At 32.7% G+C, this 26518-nt stretch overlaps 1 protein-coding gene and 1 long non-coding RNA gene across 3 annotated transcripts in view; both read left to right on the plus strand.

The window, feature by feature from the left end:
• The window catches only part of erbb4a (erb-b2 receptor tyrosine kinase 4a), a 261739-nt gene that overhangs the window by 86286 nt on the left and 148935 nt on the right, over positions 1–26518 (plus strand).
• Positions 2962–9924, plus strand: LOC141375510 (uncharacterized). Its single transcript, XR_012383569.1, has 3 exons — positions 2962–3099; positions 7002–7251; positions 8342–9924. It is a non-coding gene; the product is annotated as an uncharacterized lncRNA (long non-coding RNA).

The raw sequence follows: 26518 nt of genomic DNA on the forward strand, positions 1-26518 counted from the left end.
CCATTTCCAAAAACTAATTTCAATAGGGCCTACACACCGTAGTGGTGTCAGTCCCTAATAATAATAATAATAATAATAATAATTATAATAATAATAGTATATGTGATTAAATAACATTTGCATAATACTTTAAAATAAATTTATAATACTTGAAAATAAATATGTAATGGGCTAAAATTTAACAATCAAAAAGGAACAATCCCACAAGTAAAATTTACTAAATGAGCAGGAATAGAAATGACTCACTGTGGGATATCAGCTCATGTTTTGATCGCAGTTTGGTCGTATGTTCCTGTGTGACTGCTCATTATTCATCACCTGCATTTTGATTTCAGTCTAAGCAAAGCTCATCCACTTTGTTCCATCAGTGTGGCTGTGCAGCTCAGTGTTTCTGCAGTGAGTGACCGCAGGAGAACGTCTGAATAAGTGCTTCTCCACTGAAGAGGTGTTGAAAACTGACCTCTGTTTCCCCTGAGGCCCGTCAGAATTAATTACAGGGTGAAACACTGTAACCTCATCTCACTCTCACTGGATTAATTGACTAATTATGAAATCATCTGAAATGGAGAAATTCTTGCTGTGCAATGTTAATGGAAGGGGTTGCTTTAAATGAAATGCTGATTTGCTGATAATGGAGATGGTGGTTCTGCTCTTATGTCTATCAGTCTATTCATATCTATCTATCTATCTATCTATCTATCTATCTATCTATCTATCTATCTATCTATCTATCTATCTATCTATCTATCTATCTATCTATCTATCTATCTATCTATCTATCTATCTATCTATCTATCTATCTATCCATCCATCCATCCATCCATCCATCCATCCATCCATCCATCCATCCATCCATCCATCCATCCATCCATCCATCCATCCATCCATCCATCCATCCATCCATCCATCCATCCATCCATCCATCCATCCATCCATCCATCGTCACTGGTGTAATATTTATACACTGTATATATCAATTCTTTAAATTCACTTTAAAAATACAGTTTTTTTAAGCCAGTTTGGGGTCAAACATGGACAAACACAACCCATTGGGTTCATTCATTCATTCATTTTTTGTTCGGCTTAGTTCTTTTATTAATCAGGGGTTGCTACAGCGAAATGAACGACCAAGTATATATCCAGCGGATACCTTTCCAGCCACAACCGAACACTTGGAAAAACCCCTACACTTTTGCATTCACACTCACACAATACAGCCAATTTAGCTTATTCAATTCACCTATAGTGCATATCTTTAGACTGTAGAGGAAACCAGAGCACGCGGAGACCCATTGGGTAAAAAGGTGTCATTTAAAATAAACAAATTAACCCAATGCTAGCTCTGTCCACAGCTGACTAAACACTGGGTTACAACAATCTAGCATTTTTTTTTTTTTTTTTTAGAAAATACTGATAGAATTTCTTACAAATTCAAAGCAAATATTTTTGCCATTAGAAGCATTTGTTTTTACTTAATATAAGAAAATTTAAATAATAAATGTTAATATTCACTTTTAGAGAGAACACCCTTGTTTTAACATCAGAAGATCAATAAAAATGGGTTTATACATGCATAAATACTCAATATAATATAATATAATATAATATAATATAATATAATATAATATAATATAATATAATATAATATAATGTATTATATATGGCGCAGTGGGTAGCACGTTAGCACGTTAGCACTTGCCTCACAGCTAGAAGGTCGCTGGTTTGAGCCTCGGCTGGGTTAGTTGGCATTTCTGTGTGGAGTTTGCATGTTCTATATATAACAACATAAAACATAACATAACATTACATAACATAACATAAATATAATATAATTGAAATATTTCGACTTTGGAAATATAACGATTGATCATAGCTTAATTAATGATCAATTAACCAATTACTCGATTAAATTGCTGTGCAAAAATGGACGATTACATTTTAATCAAATTCATTTAAATGTATAATTTAATTGTAAATATACAAATAATATATGCATTTATGAGAGCATTTTCTCTTTATAGCAACATTTTTTTTCTGTTTGTATGACATATTAAGTTTTTAATTTTGATATCTCTACTTTAAAATATAAAGGTAACTCCGAAATATATATCATGTATACTATTTATAGATTTATTTTAAACAAAAAAATATTTAAATATCTTATATTAATGTTATATTATATATTATATTTATTTATTTATTTGTGTATTAATTAATTAATTAATTAGTTTGTTTTGCTAGCTTTCTTTCTTTCTTTCTTTCTTTCTTTCTTTCTTTTTTAATATTTAATTAAAATTTTATATTTATTAGTTTTGTTGTTATTTATTCATTTATTTATTTATTTATTTATTTATATAACATAACTCATTCATTCATTTTCTTTTCGACTTAGTCCCTTTTTGAATCAATCGCCACAGCGGAATGAACTGATATCTATTATTTATTCATTTTATATAGGTTTTTAAATATACACTGCCTTTCCAGTACAGGGTTGCGGCTGTAAGGGCATCTGTTGCATCAAACATATGCAGGAATAGTTGGCGGTTCATTCCACTATGCCGATCCCTGATAAATAAGGCACTAAGCCGAAGGAAAATGAAGGAATGAATATACACCACTTTTTCTATCAAACCCCTAAGCTCAATAGGCTGTTCAGTAGTGTTCAGCAGCGGAAAGCCTGAAATGTCTGTGATGATATTGCATGTAAATGTCAACAGGACATCAGTGAGTCTCCTGAGGCGGACAGAGACGCCTCACGATCCATAATTGCTGTCGTTTTCCTCTTGTGATGTGGATTTAGACGCCGTATTAAAGAGCTCGCATTCTGCTCTACATCGTCTTCTTGATTTTTCGACGGGAATAGGCTGTGAAAATCAGCTCTGAGCTCCAGCCAGACGCAATGGCTGTGATCCAAACTCAACTGAGCTCCCTATATAGACAGCAAGGCATCACAGGCTGATCAGAACAGCAGGAGACCTTGTTTTGGCCAAACCGCGAGTCAGAATCAAATATATCCTGGCTGCCTCTGCATACATTGCACTGTTAACTAATTGGAGAAAACCATTCTGACACATAATATTTGGTTTCAGGCTGATTTAGGTAAGAGAGCTAAGGGCTTTCTGGTTAATTTTGAAAATGTCTACAGCAGGTGAAATTTATTTATTTATTTATTTGTCTGTCTGTCTGTCTGTCTGTCTGTTTCTTTCTTTCTTTCTTTCTTTCTTTCTTTCTTTCTTTCTTTTTTCTTTCTTTCTTTCTTTCTTTCTTTCTTTCTTTCTTTCTTTCTTTCTATCTTTCTTTCTTTCTTTCTTTTGATTATTTTTTTATATTTATTTGTTTTGTTTTTATTTATTTAATTTAATTTTTATTATTTATTTATTTATTTATTTATTTTTTAATTTTTTTATTTATTTGTCTGTCCGTCTGTCCGTCACTTTTTCTTTCTTTCTTTCTTTCTTTCTTTCTTTCATTTAATAATTAAAATATTTATAAAATTTTTAATATTTATTTGTTTTGTTGTTATTTATTTATTTATTTATTTTAAAAAGCAATGTATTTTCAGTCTGTATGATGTGATTTGATATGAAATGATTCATGATATGATACATTTTACAGTTTATTTGTAGTAATATTTTACAGTTTATTTGTATTTTTATTTGTTTTTAAATGTATTTTGGTGTTACTAAGGTTGCATTATGTTGTAAATGCACTATTTTGTGGAGAAAAGATCAACATATCTTAACACCATTACATATGGTAAAATAATTACACCTATGAACTTTATGACTCGGGTAATTACATTTATTTATCTATTCAATTATTTACAGAAGCTCTCTTTTGAAAAATGTTGTTGTGTGATGCAGTTTAGTTTATGTAAACTGAATTGTTGTGAGCTTTTAGTTACTTATGAACTTTAGCAGTACTTCTAAACACAATATTTATTCATTTTATTATTTTATTATTTATTTATTATCAACTTTGGAAATATAAAGATTGATCACAATTTATCTATCTATCTATCTATCTATCTATCTATCTATCTATCTATCTATCTATCTATCTATCTGTCTGTCTGTCTGTCTGTCTGTCTGTCTGTCTGTCTGTCTGTCTGTCTGTCTGTCTGTCTGTCCGTCCGTCCGTCCGTCCGTCCGTCCGTCCGTCCGTCCGTCCGTCCGTCCGTCCGTCCGTCCGTCCGTCCGTCCGTCCGTCCGTCCGTCCATCCATCCATCCATCCATGGCAGCTGCGATGAAACTGTGTTTGTTTTTCCATGTCATCATTGCCGCTCATTGAGTTGGTAACTAATTAGCACAATTTAAGCCTTTCATTTCATTCACAGCTCTGCGCCTGTGCTGTTATTTCCCCCCACCGAGTCGCCTGACTGCCCTCACAGATTTTATTCACACCCTTTTCAATATGTTCCTCTAATGTGGCTTGTGAAAGGCCTCTGTCTTTATCATGAAACCCTGAGACACACATGTAGATCTCACCTGCGCTTCTCCATTATGAAGCATGTCCTCTAAGCTCTTTATGGATTTTACACTACCGCATTTGCTCAATGTTTTGGCTCATCCGTCTGTGTGAAAGAAAAGGCTTTATTCTGCATCATTTGTACTACGGCAGCTCTGTAAATAGTGTAAGCTCTCTTTTTGTCACTTTGCTTTTCTGTTTGTGTGTGGTGGTTGTTGATGGTTAGAATGAGGTATTTGGATTCATGAGGTATGGAATTATAAACTGGGCAGGGCTTAGTTAATCTTTGTCTCTTATATGTTGGATAAAATTGGACTATTGATATCGCTGACTTAATATACATGTGCTTTATTGTTCATTGCTTGATATGGAAACAAATTCAACGTTTTTGTGTAATTTCTGCATGTGTTTTGTTGGTAAAATAAGTCATAAAATATTGACAAACATATTTTGTGACTATATGTATATATATATATATATATATATATATATATATATATATATATATATATATATATATATATATATATATATATATATATATATATATATATATATATATATATATATATATATATATATATGGCTTTATCTCCTTTACTCAATGATAAATGCGCTCCCTTGTATTCAAAACAAAAGGAAAAAATAAAATAAAATAAGATTTATAAAGAAACTAAATGACAGCATTTTTTTTTACCACCTAGTAAAATATTCTCAAATATGCTCACAAAAAAACTAGAAAAACCATGGATAATAAATCATAAGAGAGAATTTGTTTTGCAGATGTATGAAAAGAGGTTTTGGATACTTGTATTTATTTATTTGTTAAAATTTTAATCACTGATTGTTAGTGATGCCTTTAAAAAAACAAATAAAAAAATTATAATAATTTAAACTTTAAATAAATAATAAAGAACAGTAAAAAAAGATTAATTATAAAAAATTTTAAAAATAAAATCAAGAGACCCCCATCACACACATCCAACACTCAATCAGAAATAAAATAAATAAATAAGTAATCAAATAAATAATTAGTAAATTCATTGACAACAATTAAAATTTGCAACTTAACATGTTTTTTTTTCTCTTCTAATAAAATAAAATAAAAATTAAATTAAATTAATGAATAAATTCATTGAAAAATAGGATTAGAAAAATTCTTAGAAAAATAGGATAAATTTAATTTAATTTAATTTAATTTAATTTAATTTAATTTTATTTTATTTTATTTTATTTTTAAATTCATTGGAGACAATGAAGATTTGCACCTTTACATGTGCATTTCTCTCTTAAAAAATTAAATAAAACAAAAATAAATTAAGTAATTAATACAATAATATTCAATAATGTAAAATAAATGAATTAAAATGAACAAACATATATTATCATCTTAGCCTGATTCTGATTTGTGTTGAAATTTCCTACAGAATAGATTGCAGAATAAATAATTTGTCTTATTTTGCCACCTCATAAAACGTTTCAAGAATAAATGATCATGCTATGATTTTCATAGACTGATCAGAAGTGTAATTTCTAAAACTTATAAATAACAATAATGATTTAACAATAAACGTAACACTATTCGATGTGAACAGTTTACAAATGTTGTCCATTTAAATATTGTCTAGAGATTTGAATACCTGCTTAATAAAGTGAGCAGGTATTATTTATCAATCATGGCCACCTAATGGAGCGCATGCTGATGAACACACACACACACACTTACACACACTTTCATCTTCATAAGAGTGCATCACTAGAGACATCGATTACTAATGCGTAATGGTCAAGAAGCTGTAATTTGACTGACAGTAACATTTGAAAGCACCGTTATGGAGCGAGTCTGAATCTCCGAGCAGCCATGCGTCTCTTGACCAGCAGAGATGTGGATGATTGACAGCTTCAGTGGTGACACACAGTGAGAAGCTCGTGCACGTGTCACTTCCTTCATTAGCAGCTCCTCTGAGAGAAACCACCAGCACACACACAGGCCCTAATTAGCACAAAGACATAGCCGTGGCTCTGACTGACAGAATAATGTATGCTTGTTCTGGAGCTCCCTCTTTAAACCCTTGTTTTGCTCAAGTACTTTAGATCGTTTGACTTCGGCAGCTTTTACTTTGTCATTGATCCCGGTTCTGCTAAAACTCTGGTCAGTTTACTGTCAGCGTATGCTGCTGTTCTTCATTGTGCTGCCAGCACACAAGAAATGGAAATATAAATGTCATGTCTGGAGCATGAAAAGCAGACACTGGGTGGAATTTACCTGGGTGGTGTATTTTATTTAGATTAAAATATATTATGATTAGTTTTTTGAGGCTGTATATTACATATTAAATACATTATGATTTCATAATTTTATCACAACTAAAGTAAAAACTTTTGAATTTTGCCATTTAAAACTTCTGATTTTAAAATGTGCTCTTGTGTTCGGTTTCATGTGATCCTTTAGAAATGATCCTTCACTTGCTTCTTTCCTTTGTTTAAATTTGTTTGATTTTTCTACTATTCATTCATTTTCTTTTTGGCTTAGTCCCTTTATTAATCCAGGGTCGCCACAGCGGAATGAACCGCCAGCTTATCCAGAATATATGTTTTACACAGCGGATGCCCTTCCAGCTGCAACCCATCACTGGGAAACATCTCATACACTATGGACATTTTAGCCTATCCAATTCCAGCACGCAGAGGAAACCTACAAGAACAGGGAGAACATGCAAACTCTACACAGAAATGCCAACTGACCCAGCAAAGGTTGGAACCAGTGACCATCTTGCTGTGAGGTGATTGTGCTACCCACTGCGCCACCATGACGCCTTATTAATATTACTATTATTATTATTATTATTATTATTACAAGAAGAGTTTTGCTTTTTGTAAAAAAATAGTTGTTTTAAATTTGATGTTAATATCTTCAAAAAAAGCTTAATTAGAAAAAATTAGTAATTTATTTTTGACCGATGTTCATAAATAAATATGTTAATGTTAACGAATTTAAGAATAAATAAATAAACAAACAAATAAATAAATAAATAAATAAATAAATAAATGAATGAATGAACAAACAAATTGTTTATAAATTTCCCATTTTTAATAATAATAATTTTAATAATATTAATATTATATTATATTATATTATATTAATTAATAATATTATTATTATTTAAAAATTGTTATTTTTATATTATTATTATTATTATTGTTATTATTATTATTATTATTATTATTATTATTATTATTATTATTAATTGAAGAAGAAGAAGAAGAAGAAGAAGAATAGTTTTGCTCATTCTAAAAAAAGTTGTTTCAAATCTGAGGTTAAGAAAAAAGTTAGTTTTAAAAAAATTTTATTTATTCTTGACCAATGTTCATAAATAATTATGTTAATGTTAATGAATGAATAAATACATAAACAAAAGAATGAATGATTGAACAAACAAACCAATTCATTTTTTAAGTATTTATGAATTTCCACTTTTAATAAATATAAAAGCATGTTTTGCTCTTTGTGGAAAAAAAAGTTTTCAAATTTGAAGTTAATATCTGCAACAAAATAGCTCAGTTTATTTACAAAAAATATTAATTTAATCTTCACCAATGTTCATAAATATGTTCATGTTAATAAATAAATAAATAAATAAATAAATAAATGAACAAACTAATAAATGGGATTTTCATTTATTCATGAATTTCCACTTTTTATATTATTATTATTATTATTGTTATTATTAATATTATTAATTATGATGATAAATATAAAAAAAATTGTTTTACTCTTTGTGAATTTAAATTTGAGGTTAATAATTGCAAAAATAGCTTAATAAAAAATATAAAGTTATTCTTGACCATGATTTTATTGATTTTTTTTTACAGATATTTGACTGTAGACTTTCTGGATTGATCAGTGAATCATGACTCCACCAACACCAAGGTCATGAGTTCAATTTCCAGGGAGCACACATGAATAATACAAAAAAAATGTCTGACAATAATTCAATCTAATGCTGATATCTTACGTTTTGGTGATTGAAGTAGTGTCCTTGATGTATGCAATGTAGTGACAGCATTGTTGATGAGCAATTTAGCTGTGTGCTATTTTCTAACACGCATGTGATTAAGCGGGTTGCATCAGTGATTCAGGCACACATTGGGCAGGGATTTCCTAGACTCTGCCCACATTCATAGTGAGAAGACAGCATGGCGCTGGGTAACAGGGTCTGGCAGGCTCAATACAATTTGGGCATGCGGTGAGTCTACAGATGGTTGGACAGCACAAGCCCCACAGAGTTGGCGCTCATGAGATCTCCATATTTTGATGCTCATCAGAAGACAATAACAACCCAGTCTCCTCTCGTTTTAATGTTGCAATGAAATCAAAATTCTTATTTTAATATGTATTTTATAGTGCTTTTTAGAAACACTATCTGTGCTCTTCATTGTTTTCCAAATATTAATTTGTCCTCAGAATCTTTAATCCAATATAACAACCTCTCACCCCTCGAAACGGGTTTTCTTCACTACTGGTCACATGGAAGGCAATTAGGGCTGGGCTATCAGGGCATGTCTCGTTTCTGCTTTGCTTTCATCCATTCATTAATCTTCTTTTGTTTTGTTAGCAACCCCAGTCTTTCCTTGTCAGGGTTCTGCCACTTTGGTCTTGTAAATTCTTGTTTTGGTGGCAGAGCTCTGACACTACTCATGTCTGGTCCTGTTTCTGTCTCTGTGTGTGCGCGCGCGCCGTCGTGGGTGTACGCAGGGTGTGCGTGCTGCCGCTTGATGTGGCCGCGCACGCTCTGCGTCCCTCAGACGCGCGCGCTCTTGTACTAGTGTTTGTGTTTGTTCTGTCAGCGGCGCGCTGCTTTATTCTCAGCGCCTCCGTCTAGTTGGTTTCAGTTTTGGTTGTTGCTGAGATGAAGCATGCATGTTGCTTATGTGTGAGCGCATGGTAAGGTGTTTATCTATCGTGTGCTCGTGTCTTGCGTCTCTTTTCAAAGCACGTGGCTTGGTGTTTTCATTGTGGTCACGTGCTTTTGTCGTGTGCTTCAGTGTTGTTTGTTGTCATGAACATGCAGTTAATGAGTTCTCTCATTGGCTGCATGTTCTTGTCCTGTTAAGTGAGCGCATGGCTTGTGTTGTCTCTCTGTGTCATGCGCTCTCCCGTCTATTGTCTTGTCCCACCCTCCTTGTTAACCCATAATTAGTTAATTGTGTTTACCTGTTTGTGTGTTAATTTTCTACAGTTTATATACCCCTCACATTTGCTGTCCTGTGCCAGTTCGTCATCACATGTTGTTGTTTGAACCCTTGTCTTGTCATGTTTCCAGTCCTGTTCCTTACCAGCCAGCCCAGTGAAGTTTGTTCGTGTATGTATTTGTTTTGTTAATGTTTTCCCCCTCGGGGTAGTTTATTTTGCATTTTATTTTGTTTATTATTTAATAAATTCCCCATTTTCCTGCACTTGAGTCCTCGCTCCTTTTTCCCCATTTCCCCTCACCAACCCTGACTTTCCTCAATCCAATTGGTTGCCAATTGACAAAATCATACACCGTTCTACATTTTTTTTCTACTGTCAAGAGCACGTACGTCACTATGGCATAGAAGAAAAAACAGGACAATCTTATTTCCATTTCATGACGACTTTTGAATCTTCTATGCGTCAATATTAGCCTATAGCACTGCTATTATTACCAAACACAATCTAAATTTAATTTTTTTTATTTATATGTACAGTTGAAGTCAGAATTATCAACCCTTCTGAATTATTAGCCCCACTGTTTATTTTTTTCACCGATTTCTGTTTAACAGAGAGCAGATTTTTTTTCAACACATTTCTAAACATAATAGTTTTAATAACTCATTTCTAATAACTGATTTATTTTATCTTTGCCGTGATGACAGAAAAAAAAATATTTGACTAGATATTTTTCAAGACTCTTCTATACAGCTCAATGTAACATTTAAAGGCTTAACTAGGTTAATTAGGTTAACTAGGGTAAATAGACAAGTTATTGTATAACGATAGTTTGTTCTGTAGACTATTGAAAAAAAAATAGCTTAAAGGGGCTAATCATTTTGACCTTAATGTTTTTTTTTTTTTTAATTAAAAACTGCTTTTATTCTAGCCTAAACAAAACTAATAAGACTTTCTCCAGAAAAACAAAATTATATCAGACATACTGTGAAAATTTCCTTGCTCTGTTAAACATCATTTGGGAAATTTTTAAATAAAGAAAAAAATAAATAAAAGGGGTAATAATAATAATAATTCTGACTTCAAGTATATATATATATATATATATATATATATATATATATATATATATATATATATATATATATATATATATATATATATATATATATATACTTATATTTATATATGTTTTTCATTATTTGTAAAACATTTATTAATCTTGCTATGTATGTAGGACTCCTATTTTAAAAAGCGGAGAGGGATACTAAAACCTGTTGTGCAATATCACATCTTTACATTGTTTTCTATACATTGCTAAGTGATGTGGATTGATGGCAAATTATGGCACCAATGCATACACTCATAGCACACAATGTTTAGAATTTTAAAAGATGTAGTATGTTGTGTGATGGGCTTTAGGGAGCAGTTCTCAGTCTCATCTAAGACTAATCTGTTTCCAGTTTGTCAGAATGCAAAATATTCATAGACTAAATGTATTCAATATGACCCTGAAGTGACATATGCTCTGTTTAACTGTGTCTTTTCTTAGTTTAAAATGTGTATTTTTAAATGTATTGTTGTTTATGTATATCGTGGTAACACACAGGTAGATATGGTTAGTATATATGCTAAGTGCACATTTATGCATTGTTGTCATTTAGCTCTTAAAGGGATTTTTCTGGAGTGAAAGGGTGGCAAAAAATGTAAAGAAAATTCATAGTTTATGCAGAGGTTGATTCTGACTTCTGCCTGTGTCTTCATATACGTTTATGCCTCAATGCAGGCCGGGATTGGCTAATCGGGAGGACAATCTCAAACAGCTGCACCTTAGTGAACATAAGAATTTAAATAATTAATATTATTGAATATTACACCTACTCAATGAAGATCAGATGATTCCTTACATTAATAAATCTGACATAACTTGATCAGAAATCTAAAAACGGGAGAAAAACATTAAGCATCAATAGAAAGTAGTTTTAGACTGAACACACCAATACAACAGGGCTGTTGTGGTCCAGTGGTCAGCACGTTACATTACAACGCAGCCGACTTGAACCTCACTTGTGTAATTACTATTATTTTTTTTTTTTCATTTTTATTGTTAAGACATTGTTAAGAAGTTTTAAAGCAGCTGTTTCCTTGAAAAGACATAATAGTGTCATTAGAAACTGAATTGGAAATGACCTTATTTTAATATAATCAGTCGTGAACTGAGGTGGGCCGGTCTAAGGCTTGAAACTCCAGGGCTGAAAAGGAGTCCCACTCCGGCCTTGCCTCAATGTATTATTTTTTTAACTGTTATGAAGTATAATAATAATAATTTAGCCTATATTTCATCCAAAACACAACTCAAAATAGATTTAATTTGTATTATTTCATTCAGTTTGGCTCACTTAATAAATCCCGAAAGAGCTTTGATTCTTTGAGGGTTTTAGGAAAGCAAAACAAACACAAATACGACCTCGGATTTGGCCTATACCGTGCTAAGCACTCACAAATCTTCAGTTTTTTTTTAATAGGAAGCTATACAATATTAAATTTGTGCATATACTTTAGATTAATCAGTTTTGAAGCCATTATCTGGAGCTTATCTAACAAAATAACTTATGATAAAGGTCCAAAAATTAGTACACCCAAATGAATATGTTACAGAAAAATATGAAATCCAAATTTTTAAAAGGATGATTTTTAAAAAATTATTTTTAATTTAAATTATTTTTTTTTTTCGAAATTTTGTAAATTTCTTTATTTTTGCAATACTTTGCTTGAATTTAATTGTGTTATCTTTCAATTTCTAAATATGTTTGGTGACTAAAATATTATTTTAATAAATATATCTATATAATTTTAATAAATAATTCTGTTGAATAAATCTGTTTTGTTTAAATGCACCAAAAATACATTGCCCATATTCACTGAGAAAAGGATGAAAATATTCATTCTCAAAATGGAGTGTACTAAATTATACTGAGCACTGTGAATTCGCCTTTAAAATGTTGTTTATTTGACCAAAAGCTGAAGTCAGTTTTCCCAAAATATTAGCACATGCAGTTTCAGGAATACAAATTCAAGCATACTATATAGTGATGCAAAATTTATGACATGACCTGGACTGCTGCAGTATGTGTGGAAAGAAAGACTTTTTGCAGCCCAGATTAATGTTCCTCTGTGCTTTTTCTCTAATACAGGGTAAGGGTTACTAATGATTATGATATAGGGGTGTTCACCTTTTTCAAGCTAAAGAGCCCTTGGTGGATAGAAAGACGTAGCAGTGACCCTCTTTACGTACTCTGTACACAGATGTAGTTAAGCCTGGCTTATAATACAACAGTATGTGTACTCTATAGTATTAAAACATTGCATTCTGTTGTTGATTCATCCTGATTCCATGTAGTGAGGTAACTATTCTATCTATTCTTTTCTAACTAATGTGTGCTCACATACACTGGCTGTGCTGTACTACATGAGCACTCCTAGTGGATTAATGCAGTTCATCCCTGCGACTGGCATAAGTGTAATATTAAGCAGCTTGTTGTTCTCACTAATGCGTCACCATCAGTTGTATTTTGGCTGTGTGGCAGTGATCTGCTAAGTTCTGTCTTGGCTCAGTCGGCCCACACAGGCTTTGTAAAGCTGTGCCAGTCGTGCTCAGAGAGAGGAGAAGTGAATGGCAGGTGGACACGTTTACTCCCAGCATGCCTTTTGCTGGCAAAGAATTGACTTGAGTCTTCCTACTGTTGCCCAAGCTGCTCGTGCTCCTCAATCGTGGTTTATTTACATCTTTTTTTACCATAAGTAAATGAATCAAGAATTTGATTCACTTAAATTAACATACAGATCAAAAACGAAAGACATCCAAACGACAAAAGCTGTACAGTTTTACATTTTGTTTGTATAATGTTATATTTTTTGGCTGTATTTGAAATTTAAAATGTCATTTAGTAGAGGTGTGAACCTACACTTGTCTCACGGTTTGGTTCGGTTATGATTATCAAAAGAAAATGTACCTTGTTAAAAACCAAAGAATGGTCTAAAGCAGTGGTTCCCAAACTGTGGTTCGTATACCACTAGTGGTACACAGGCTTCCTTCTAGTGGTACTCGGAGATATCAAATGTGTCATATGTACATGCTACATATATTTTAAAATTGATCAAAAATTATTTATATTTGAATATGACATATAATATTATTTATTTTATGACATATAGCCTATATTTCTGAGGTCCAGGCAACATTCCCAGGTGTTGATGAATTGGCTACTATATGTTAATACCTTACATTTAAGTACAGCACTTTTCTTTTTACCTCAAGCACATTTTAATTTAAATGTTGACGTTTTTAGTTAGTTTTTTTTTTTTAGATATAAACACAGTACAGTTTTAACGTTCAGACTATTTATGTTTAAAGTTGCTGACAATAATAAATATTCTTAATAAGTAATAATAATTCTTAATAATTCTTTTTCTGCCACGTTTTTGAACTGTACAGAGCTGTAGCTGCTTTACTGGGCTTACTACGCTACTGTATTTCAATATTGCTCATTATGGTGGTACTTGGAGAGAAGATTTTTTTTCTGAGGTGGTACTTGATAAAAATGTTTGAGAACCACTGGTCTAAAGTGACATTTAAAAAAAAAAAAGTATTTTATTTACTAGATAATAACCATATCATTACATATAAAATTAAACTTCTGAACCTAATCAGAGGAGCCTGATAGAAAATGCTCATTTACAACAAAAAAGGTCTGATGGATTAAGAGGGTTTTGCATTTGAACTCTTCATATATACATATGTGTGTGTGTGCACCTTAGGTTGTGGGGATAAAATGTCCCCACAAGTATAGCAATAACAGTACATTTGAGGTCACAAATCACTCAGAATGAAGTGTTTTGAAACTATACAAAATGCAGATTTTTTTCCTGAGGGTTGGAATTTAGAGGTTATGGTACAGAATATACAGTCATTATGCGCCTATAAGTCCCTATAAAGAAGGTTGTACAAGTGTAAGTGTGTGTGTGTACACATGTGTTTGTAGGTCAGAATTAGCTAAAGTTTGTAGGTGAGTATAGCTAAAATAAGTCTGTTGCTTCATTTTTGCATGAAGATTAAATGTAAAGCTACAGTTGAAGCATATAACTATTATATCAGTAGTTTTTAAACTCTTTTCATCAAGTACCACCTCTGAAAAAAATGGTCTCTCCAAGTACCACCATAATGAGCAGTATTGAAATAAAGCAGCGTAGTAAGCACAGTAAAGCAGCAACAGCTCTGTGCATTTCCAAAACGAGGCAGTTTAATTCCTACTATTTTATTGTTTTAATTCCTATTTATTTCTGTCAGCCACTTTAAATGTTATAAATAGTTGGAATATTAACAATATATTTAAAAAAATAAATAAATATAAATAACGAAAACAAAATAAAAACGTCAACATATGAATGAAAATGTCCTTTTAATTATAAAAAATGATTGGTTACTGCTTTTAAAAGCTAAAACAATATATAAATCTGTACTTAAATGTAAAGTATAACATGTAGTACCCTATTTATCAACACCTGGAAATGTTGCCTGGACCTCATAAATATAGGCTATATGTCATCATATTCATATATAAATAATTTTTGATAGATTTTTAAATATATTTAGCATGTATATATGACATATTTATTTTCTCTACGTACACTAGAAGGAAGCCCGCGAACCACTAGTGGTACTTGTACCACAGTTTGAAAACCACTGTATTATATCATATTACACATCACATTTATTCATTAATTTTCCTTCGGCTAAGTCTCTGATTTGTTAGAGGTCGCCACAATGGAATGAATCAATTATGTAGCGGATGCCCTTCCAGCCACAGCCCAGTATTGGGATAACCCATACACTCTCTCATTCAAGCACACACTCATACACTAGGGTTAATTAGTTTATTCAGTTCACCTATAGCACATGTCTTTGGACTGTGGGGAAACCAGAGCACCCTGACGAAACACACGCCAACATGGGGAGAACGTGCAAACTATAAAACCGGCTCAGTCAAGACTCGAACTAGCAACCTTCTTTCTGTGAGGTGACAGTGCTAACCACTGAGCAACCATACCGGCACATTATTTATATTCAATATTAGCATGCATAAAAAATACCAACATATCTCATATTTAGAAATTATAGTACTTTCAGTTTCACACATATCAGTTTAAGAGTATTGTTTGGGAAATACATGTACAGGATTATGCACATTATCAGAGCTAAGAGCTAATGCTAATACAAACTAGCAGACCATGTCAAATGAGGCTTGAGGAATTGGATGAAACATTTTTTTTGTCTGTTTTTTTATTTTATTTTTTTTATTTTATTGGAGATGTTCTTGTCCTGAGGTCAGTGTTTTGGCTGTTTGAGTGATCTGGATCTTCCGAGACTGATGCTGTCCTAATTTTTAAGCTGAAGCAGATGGATCTCATCACAGTCTCCATCCACTACTGATCACCATGATTGATGGACAGTGAATAAAGACACATCTACTCGAGCATACAAATAGGAAAATCTTGGTTTTCTGCTGTTAGCTGCACTTTGTAACTGGAAGGTCGGACAGATAATGATTATTTCAAGGACTGATTCTATGCCATTCACCAGGTGACTGAATATTTACACCTGTTTATCTGCTGGTAACAGTCAGCGGAGGCCTCGGCTTAGCTTGGGCTTAGTAAGATTATGAGAAGCTTACACCTTCTTGCTGCGTTCTCTTGCTTGGTTGGTCAACGGATCGCTGTGTTTTTGGGATGATATGCTGGAATATGCTGATTCCCCGGTGTGCGAGTCTTCTTGGTGTGGGGCGAGTTTCCAAACAGGAGCTTTGCATTCATTTGGCTTTGGAGCTCACACTGAGAGACCAGGACAAAGATGCAGAGTTTAGGTCATTGCCAGTGCAATAGGAGTTGAGCTCAGTATTCAGATTTGAGGCATATTGCTAAAGACTACAATTGCAATAATACTATAACATGTGCCAGTGTTATTTATATATAAAATACAGGCATGTAGTCAAAGCTTACAATCATAGAATTGATAATAAATACAAAAATAAATATAATAATATTAATATAATTATATAATTAAATATTATTATTATTATTATTATTATTATTATTATTATTATTATTATCATTTTATTTCATTTTATTTCATTTCATTTTATTTTATTTTATTTTATTTTATTTTATTACCTGAAATAAATGAAAGCTATTTAGAAATATTATATGTAAAACAAATGTAAAAAAGTGAAATGAAACACTGAAAATTAAATAAAAATTAAAGATCTGCGATGGAATAAGAATTATTTAAATATACTCACCAGTCTATTGCAGACTTTAACTATTATTATTACTATTATTTATTATATTTTATTGCCTTAAAGTTATTTAGAGTTATTAAATGTAAAACAAGTGTAAAAAATTAAACACTGAAAATATAAATATAAAAGCAAATTAAAAATATACTATACAATAAGAAATATTTAAATCTACTCATCTTTCTATTACAGACTGTAACTATTATTTTATTTTATTTTGATTCATTTTATTTTATTACCTGAAATAAATTAAAGCTATTTAGAAATACTCAATGTAAAACCAAATGTAAAAACGGCAAAAAAATAAAACAAAATTTAAACTAAAACAATCTAAAAATAAAAGCCAATTTCAAAACCTAAGATACAATAAGTAATATGTAAATATACCCATCAGCAGGGCTTGACATTACATTTTTAGTCACCAGCCCTTGTGGCTAGTAGATTTCTACTACAATACTAGCCACTCGCCATAGCTACAATTTTGTTGTTAGAAAAAATATATTTTATATGCATAAATTGAATTTGACATGCTGAAATGTAATTAAATCAGTTAAATTAAAATGCCTTTTGTGTGTATGAGCTTGTTCAATGTGCATGAGAAAATGGGTTGTGGCAATCAGATTGTATTTCACATGACTTTTCAGGGCTCAAAATTAAGGATTTACCAAATTTATCGGGGAGTTAATTTTATATTAAAGTAGTGTCATTGTAAAAAAGGATTGATAATTAGTTTAGAAAGTTATTGGTAATAAACTGATAAAAAACACACTGTGTGTGATAATGAAAGGATAGTCACCCACTCACGGTCAGTCTTACACCTGTTAGTAAACTGTTCAAAGACTGGTTAAAGCGAATACAGCAACCGCTGCTGCTTACAAAAGGATTTCAATTTATTTTTTTTTTAATCTGTAACTCTTAAAAGCAGCTGAACCGTGGGTGAACCATCTCTCACCAGCTGGGTAAAAACGTGCTGGATAAGTTAGCGGTTTATTCCTCTGTGGTGACCTCAGATTATAAAAGGACTAAGCCGACAAGAAAATGAATGAATGAATGAATGAAATGAAATGAAATGAAATGAAAATAAATTAAATTAAATGAAATTAAAATTAATTAGGGCGAAGCAGTGGCGCAGTAGGTAGTGCTGTTGCCTCACAGCAAGAAGGTCGCTGGTAAATTAAATTAAATTAAATTAAATTAAATTAAAATAAAATAAAATAAAATAAAATAAAATAAAATAAAATAAAATAAAATAAAATAAAATAAAATAAAATAAAATAAAATAAAATAAAATAAAATTAAATTAAATTAAATTAAATTAAAATTTAAATAAATTAGGGCGAAGCAGTGGCGCAGTAGGTAGTGCTGTTGCCTCACTGCAAGAAGGTCGCTGGTTCGATCCTTGGCACAGCTGGCTTGTTCTCCCTGCGTTCGCATGGGTTTCCTCCGGGTGCTCCGGTTTCTCCTGCAGTCAAATTAAATTAAATTTTTATTTTGTTTTATTTTATTTTATTTTATTTTATTTTATTTTATTTTATTTTATTTTATTTTATTTTATTTTATTACTTGAAGTAAATAAAAGCTATTAATAATTATTAAATGTAAAAAAAGTCAAAAAAAAATTAAGCTGAAAATATAAAAAATAAAAGCAAATTAAAAATCTACTATAAATAGGAAATGTTTCAAAATACTCATCTGTCTATTACAGACTGTAACTTTTTAATTTAATTTAATTTAATTTAATTTAATTTAATTTAATTTAATTTAATTTAATTTTATTTTATTTTATTTTATTTTATTTTATTTTATTTTATTTTATTTTATTTTATTTTATTTTATTTTATTTTATTTTATCCAGCTTTTAGTGCACTTGTAATTCTTAAATAGCTCTCTTCATCTCTTCATTGAAATCTCTCCTTTTGTTTTCTCCAATAAATTCCTTATAGCCAAAATCCAAATTCCAAAAAAAGTAGCTTCACTTGCATTTACATCACAATAGAAAAAAAAATCACGATCAAACATCCTCTTCATTCCAACTCAAACTCAAAGGTTGTGAGTGGTGAATCAGGGTCAGGCATCTGCATCAGGTAGCGATGTGATGTGACGGATGATTGCATTATCTTTCAGACACTACAGATGGCATACAGTGCATACTCTGCCTCTACACACTTTAACTCAGCTCTTAATTAGCTGTTTCATTACAGGCATGAAATACGGAATAAATAAAAACATAATGTATTCTGTGTCATAATATATTCATTAAGCTAATAGAAACATAAACACAAACAGGAGGCTATTCATGCTAATAGGCTGAATAATCATCTCCAAGTATACCCTCACATAAACAGTTTTACATACCTATTAAGTGACACATTTGAGCACATGCAAATTGCATTTCCCTCAAGCCATCAAATTACGTTATGTATTATGAAAACCTTCTGCCTCAGAATAACAATTAAAAAAATTATTTATTTCTTGCAGCTGTAACTTTGTATTTCAGAACTGCAGCCTCTTTTCTTGAATGTGTTGTAATACAAGCAGTGGTGGGAGGAGTAGTGAAACCTAAAATCAAGTAAAAGTACCATTGATTTCCAAAAATGTAGAGTAAAACAGAGATGTATAGTAACGAAGTAAAACTACTTCACTACTGTACTTAAAGAGTCACGAAACACCAAAACACATTTTTTGAGCTGTCATTATGTGTCCCACACTGCTAAAAACACTATTAGGACACATATATTTCCCTAAAAAGTGAAAATTGGTTGTTTTTGCATTATTTCGAGCAAATTCGTACTACCGGTTTGAAACAAATTTTTGAAGCTACGTCACGGCCATGAGATCTTAACGTGTATTCCACCTTGTAAACTGGATGTCTGTACCTGGGAGTACCATATTACGTCTCAGAGTAATTAATGCATGAGTAAGGCTTTGTTCAAACCAATCAGCGTGCTCTATTGTGCAACTTCATTAATATTCATTTATGTTTCAGTGTTTAAACGGAAGAGAGACGACACGTTGTATTGGCAAAACAAGCGTGCAGTGTTGGTTTTATAATTTGCTGCAGTGAAGGTTTTGTTTTCATTTTCCCTCTATGAGAGCGCAGCTGGACTCACGTGTGGATTACAGTGTACGCGACGCGCGATAACAACACATGTCTAAGGAACATTGTTTACCCGAGAGCTTTTCTCATCTGCAAATGGTGAGATTCGGATTTGCTGCTTGTCTCTTAATAAAGACGCGGCTCTTGTTGCTGTTGCTTGTCTTGTCTCTACAGATTTGGTAAGTGAGCGACCAGTGCTCTTTGTTTATTCAGATGGCAAAGTTAGTTCGTATCGAACTAACTATTACACCGAGTGTAAACATGTTAGCACCACAACCAAACTATTTCCATCTTGTAGGATTTTCACCGCATTTTGTGACCGGAATAACACACACGGCTTTCTGACGCTACCTGCCGAGTGCATCTCAGTTTCAGGGAAATGCAGAGGTTTATTTCTTTTATTCACCGTGCGGTAACAAACATTGCATGAAAAATACACGCTTAGAGCAGCTCATTGAATCAAATATCGTTGATGAATATCATGAAAGAAATTCCTGAATGAAAGAGCCAAACTGCAGTTAAAGTCCACCATTTAATAATTTGTCAAATAATTCGATTACTGATGTCCAAGTAAACACAGTTACTTTCTCCCCTGTGTGTATGTGTGTGTTTTGACTCTGAAAATCAGCGTGTGCCTAAATCGACACTCCCATATCATCCCTCTTTTGCTCCTCCGACACTCCCCCCTAAACAGAGCTGGATACGCCCACTTTCCTGACTTTTTCCAAAGTAGAGGTGTGAAAACACCCTGCTGAAACAAAGGGGTTTCATGCCTCTTTAAGTACTAAAAGGCTGTGGCCCCGTTTACACTAGTGCTTTTTAGTTTTAAAACAGCGTTTTAGATCAAAAACGATCCGCGTCCACGCTAGCATTTCACCTAGCGTCTCTGAACATAATTTTGTCCACACTACGCCACGAAAAACGTATATTACGTGACCATTCGCACACTCTGGGCATGCGCGTTCTAGTATAAACAGAAAGCATGCGTCTCACTCGGCATTTCGTTATTGTTTATTGTTATTGTAATTTGTTAAGTTAACAAAGTTAAAAGTAATAAAATACACATAACACAGCAGTTTCAGCTATCCGTAAGTGCTAGATAAGTTAACTAGCATTAGCTACCCATTCATTCATTCATTTTCTTGTTGGCTTAGTCCCTTTATTAATCAGGGGTCGCCACAGTGGAATGAACCACCAACTTATCCAGCACATTTTTACGCAGCGGATGCCGTTCCAGTCGCAACCCATCTCTGGGAAACATCCACACACACATTCACACACACACTCATACACTACGGACAATTTAGCTTACCCAATTCACCAGTACCGCATGTCTTTGGACTGTGGGGGAAACCGGAGCAGAAAGAAACCCACGCGAAGGCAGGGAGAACATGCAAACTCCATGCAGAAATACCAACTAAGCCGAGGATCGAACCAGTGACCCAGTGACCTTCTTGCTGTGAGGCGACAGCACTACCTATTGCTCCACTGCGTCACCGTCTTGTCGGCTTAGTCCCTTTATTAATCCGGGGTCGCCACAGCGGAATGAACCGCCTAACCCTAACCCTAACCCTAACTTATATTTATATAATAGACAAATTTAAGTACTCTTAGGCTTAAATACGCAGTTATGCTGAGCACTGTATATGTGCAGTCCCCACATATGATCAGTTCACAACTAAAGCATGACCTACAATAAAGTCTTATTTTTCTGATGTCAGCCTGCCACTGCTGCCTTTCTGCAAAACAGCATAAGGTTTTGATTCTTCGTTCATGATGTAGTTCTGAATCAGACTGAATCTTCCATTCATTTATACTGGCTGCTCTTTGGCCTGGTGGTGTGAATCCAAGATGAATCTGTCTGTTAATCCTAATCTGTGTTGACAGGTGTGTTCAGCCGCTTGGCCTGGTGTTTGTGCCAGTCTCGCTCTGCCAGACTCTCACTCCTTTCTGCCACATGCTGCATATGGGCTACGGCTGGGCCAAGTTTGACACTGAACCCACACTGATCCACAACTAAACCCAGATTAAAGGTCACAAGGGTCAAATTTACACAGCTCTTTCATAGCCTTTCATTAGCAAACCTGCAGAATGTTTTGTCTGAAAACCACTGGGACTGAAGACCTGTGAACAAACCAGTGTAATAATAATAATAATAATAATAATAATAATAATAATAATAATAATAATAATAATAATAATAAAAACTATAATAATAATAATAATGAAAATAATAAAAAAATAAAAATAATAATAATACTAATACTAATAAAAGCAGTAATAATAATAATAATAACAATAACAACAACAATAATAATAATAATAATTATAACAATAATAATAATAATAATAACAACGTATATTACACTTATTTAACAATTATTATTATTATTATTATTATTATTATTAATAGCAGTAGTATTAACATTGGAATTGAAAATAAAATTAAATTGAAAATTGAAAAAAAAAGTAATAATTATTATATAACAACACTTTTTTTTTCCAAATATATTTCATTTACATCAATTGTAATGAGTCGGGTTGATGATCTAATTGCAGCTTTATTTGAGAATTGTCAGGCAGGCAAAGGTCAAAGCATCGACAGACAGGAAAATGTAAGCTGCGTCCGAAATCACATACTTCTATACTATATAGTACAATAAAAACAGTATGTGAGCTGAGTATGTTCAAATTCATAAAATTCGTAAAACAGTATGCGAGAAGTGCTCGGACGACCTACTACTTCCGGCGAGATTCTGAAATGTGTGCATCGGATAGACAATATGCTATCCTATGATGCACTGTGAGAGAATATATGAGTGGGAGTGAAGCGACGCAACTGACTCGGGTTGGTCACATGATCATGAAAAAATGGCAGATGTAGACGTCTGAGTTCCATTCATACTACTTACATTCCTACTTTATAGAACATACTTTAATAATGGCTTATTAAATTTTAATTCAAATGCAGTACCAACTGAGTAGTAGGCAATTTTAAAGGTAGTCGTATGTAATCCAAAGCGTAGTCAAAGTCACAGGAAAATGGTCAGGACAGGCAGCAAAACAATGAAACAAACATAAGTCAAAACAGACCACACAAGGCAGTGAAAATGCATAGAATTGCTCACTTACAGCTAACAAGACTCAGCAAAGAGTGTGTGAATGAGGTGTATTTATAGTACTAGTAATCAGTTCATCGTGAGCTTCCAGCTGTGTGTGTGTAATCAGGGGAAATCAGCTGATGGAGCTGGTGTGTGAGTGCAACGAATTCTGGGATTTGTAGCTCATTAAATGGGCAGATGTGTTCTCCAGAAATCTGCATAGGCTAGATCGCTGGTGAACGTAAGATCTATAATAAAGATGCACAATAATTATTAGTAAAATACCATTGTGTTGTGTTGTACCATTTGTGTTGTAGCAACTAGTCGTTTAATAAACATACTTTCAAATGACTATGATATTTATTTACTTCTGGATAATTGCTATGCAAAATAGGTCATGAAATTAACATATTATAATGCAGAAAATGAAAAGTAAAAATGTTTCTGTCAACATCATACGCAAAGATCCCTGTTTTTGAAAACAAAACAACACACACCTACACTTTTCCACCTGCTTCTGCATGTTTTCCTGAACTTTTTTGACTTCTGCTAATTATTTGCCTTCCCTCTACACTGAACCGCCCTCAGATGCCAAATTACTACTTTTACAAGTCAATTAGCCATTTTTATTCCATTAAACAAATTATTTAAGGACGCTGTCTTTGAAGACGCTTTCAAGGTAATGTGTCACATTTGCAGACCTCTTTGATGTTCGCTCCTCCTCGATGGGAAAAAGGGGACGGTGTGTTTTTTTGGGAGCAGGCCTTGATCATGTTTGTTGGTTTTTCAGTCAGGCATTTTCTCTGCTGTGTCAACAAGCACTCGCTGCTTCTTAGCCACTCTACAAAACTTCAGCTTTCAAATGTCTTTGTAGCAGCTTTCAAAACAAGTGTTTCTTCTTTCTTGACAGTCAGAACATTTGAAGATTTGAATCAAACACAGGCTGATAAATGAAATGAGAAATTAAGTCTTTAAGCTGCTGCCACACACTCGACGTGCACTGATTATGGAAGCAGCCTTTTTCTCTGTTGCTGTCAAAGAGAGTTTTTTGTTTCCTCTTTGGTTTCTGATTGCTTGTAATGATATTTTCATATCTTTAAAGTTGCTGTCTTATATTCTGTTATTTTATTTAGTTATTTTATCTATGATTCTAATATTTATTCATATTTTGACTACTTTCATTTTCATTTTTTTTTAGTTTTCAATTTAGTTTTATTGCATTTATTTTATTTAGTTAAGTTGTTTTTGTAATTTGTATTAGTTCTTGTTTTATAAAAACAATCTGTTTATTTTTATTTCAGTTTTAAGCATTGTAAGCTTAGGTTTTCAGAAGTTTTGTATTTCAGTTTGTAACAAAAATACAATTTTACCATTGCAAAAATTCAATTTTGGTTCAGTTCTGTCTGGTCATCTGTTTGGCTAATATGCGATATTGTGCAATAACAGCACTCGTGCAGCCTTCTCACCCTTCTGTATTACTCAGCCCACATAGAGTGACAGCAGATCAATAAACTAACTACAGTTTGACAAAAATTGCAGCTGTTGGACAACATAGTGTACTTTTGGGGCTTTTTTTAGAGAAGAATGTAGTTGTTTAGATTCCAACTATGCAGTTTATTTATAAGTATAGTGCTTATTTTAAATATTTATTATTTCCATCAGCCTGTCATATTGAGCAGAGCAAAGAAGGTTGTGCCACAAACTTATGATAGAGTCCGCACAATTAGCCCTTAGAGGAGAAAAACTGCTGATCAAATCATTATAAACAGGTAAAAACACTATTTTGTATGTTGTAGTGCTGTATTTAGACAATAGTAATCTGGTAGTGTTTGCTTTGCTTTGGCTTTTTCAGGGTTAATTATTGTTATATCCCAATTGCAATAAAGATAGTCTGGGAAATCTCTGTAGACTGATGAAATTTAATGCCGTTCAGCCTTATAATTTAAAAATGTGATCAAAATCTGCTGTTTTGTAATCACTTTAGATCTTACACTCGAGTATAATTCAAATAGCTCTAAAGTGTTTTTAAGCAACAGTTTTTAGATGTGAATGAAAGCGAAAGAAAGCAGTTCCTTGTAGAAAAGATTCTGTCTAGGCACTAAGGCACTAACACGTCTCCCACCAGTGCCAATATACAGCCATATCGCACTGCTACAAGTGTGATCATATATATATTATTGCTTTTATTTGCACACACATGTTTTATTACATTTTGTTTTTCACTGTTTAAGATTTTTATGGATTTTATATTTTGCAAGCAACAAAAACAGACTATTTTTTATATCAACAATGCTGAAAACACTGCTTATAAACAAAAAGTGAGTACCTTTATATATAGTTTCTAAGCATTTAATATCTGTTTTAAATAGAAAACGTTAATGCAAACAGTAAAATGAAACTAATTTTATTTTTAAAAAGTAATTTTTATTAAAATATTATTCAACAATCAAATGACAAAAATGATTAAATACTCTACAAGATTCATAATTATTATTTAGGCACTCTTAATTAATACTTTTATTTGTACATGCAATTTTTATTATATTTTGTTTTTCACTGTTTCAGATTTTTATGGCTTTTATATTGTGCAAGCAACAAAAACAGACTATTTTTGACATCGACAATGGTGCATAAGCAGCTTATAACCCCCAAGAAAGCATGCACCCTGTACACTACTTCTTTTCTGCCTCACAAGCACTTCTATTTTCTCCAGAAGATGCAAATCTGATTTATTTATTTATTACTTTTTTGATTATTCCACTGCAGGACTGCACAACCTGACAGAGAGCATGTTTCACTCCCTAACATTCAGTATAAAGCAGTATCAATAACCTTTTCATTAATATTAACACCATTTATATGTGTTGGTTATGAGCAGAGGCTACTCAAAACAGCTCCAGCAGCAACAACAAAAACAACAACAACTTTATTTCTGTTTCCGAAGGTTTCCCTTTCTCTGCAAGCCCACACACACTAGGTAAGTCGTCCCCAAGGGAAAGCCGCTCTTCTCTGGCAGAAGATGTGTATCCAAGGTCAGAGCGGAGCCGTGTTCTCCGGGGAGTCATTATTACTGTGGGCTGAAGATGAATGTTCTCATCCTCGCCTTCATCAGCGCCACATCAAGGCCTGCTCTATCGGCGCTCATCTGTGTTCCTCAATGCGGATCTCTCCCTCACGGCTGCCTGCTGTTTATACAGGCTCTTCAGGAACTGCGCGGGGGGTGGCGGCAGGTTTTTCAGGTGAAAATATAGTCGTAATTGTTGCTCCAGGCAGCGCGGCTTCTGTAGGATGAGTTCCTGAGTTGAAGAT

This window comes from Danio rerio, chromosome 1 (assembly GCF_049306965.1).
Source record: "Danio rerio strain Tuebingen ecotype United States chromosome 1, GRCz12tu, whole genome shotgun sequence".
Lineage (NCBI taxonomy): Eukaryota > Metazoa > Chordata > Actinopteri > Cypriniformes > Danionidae > Danio > Danio rerio.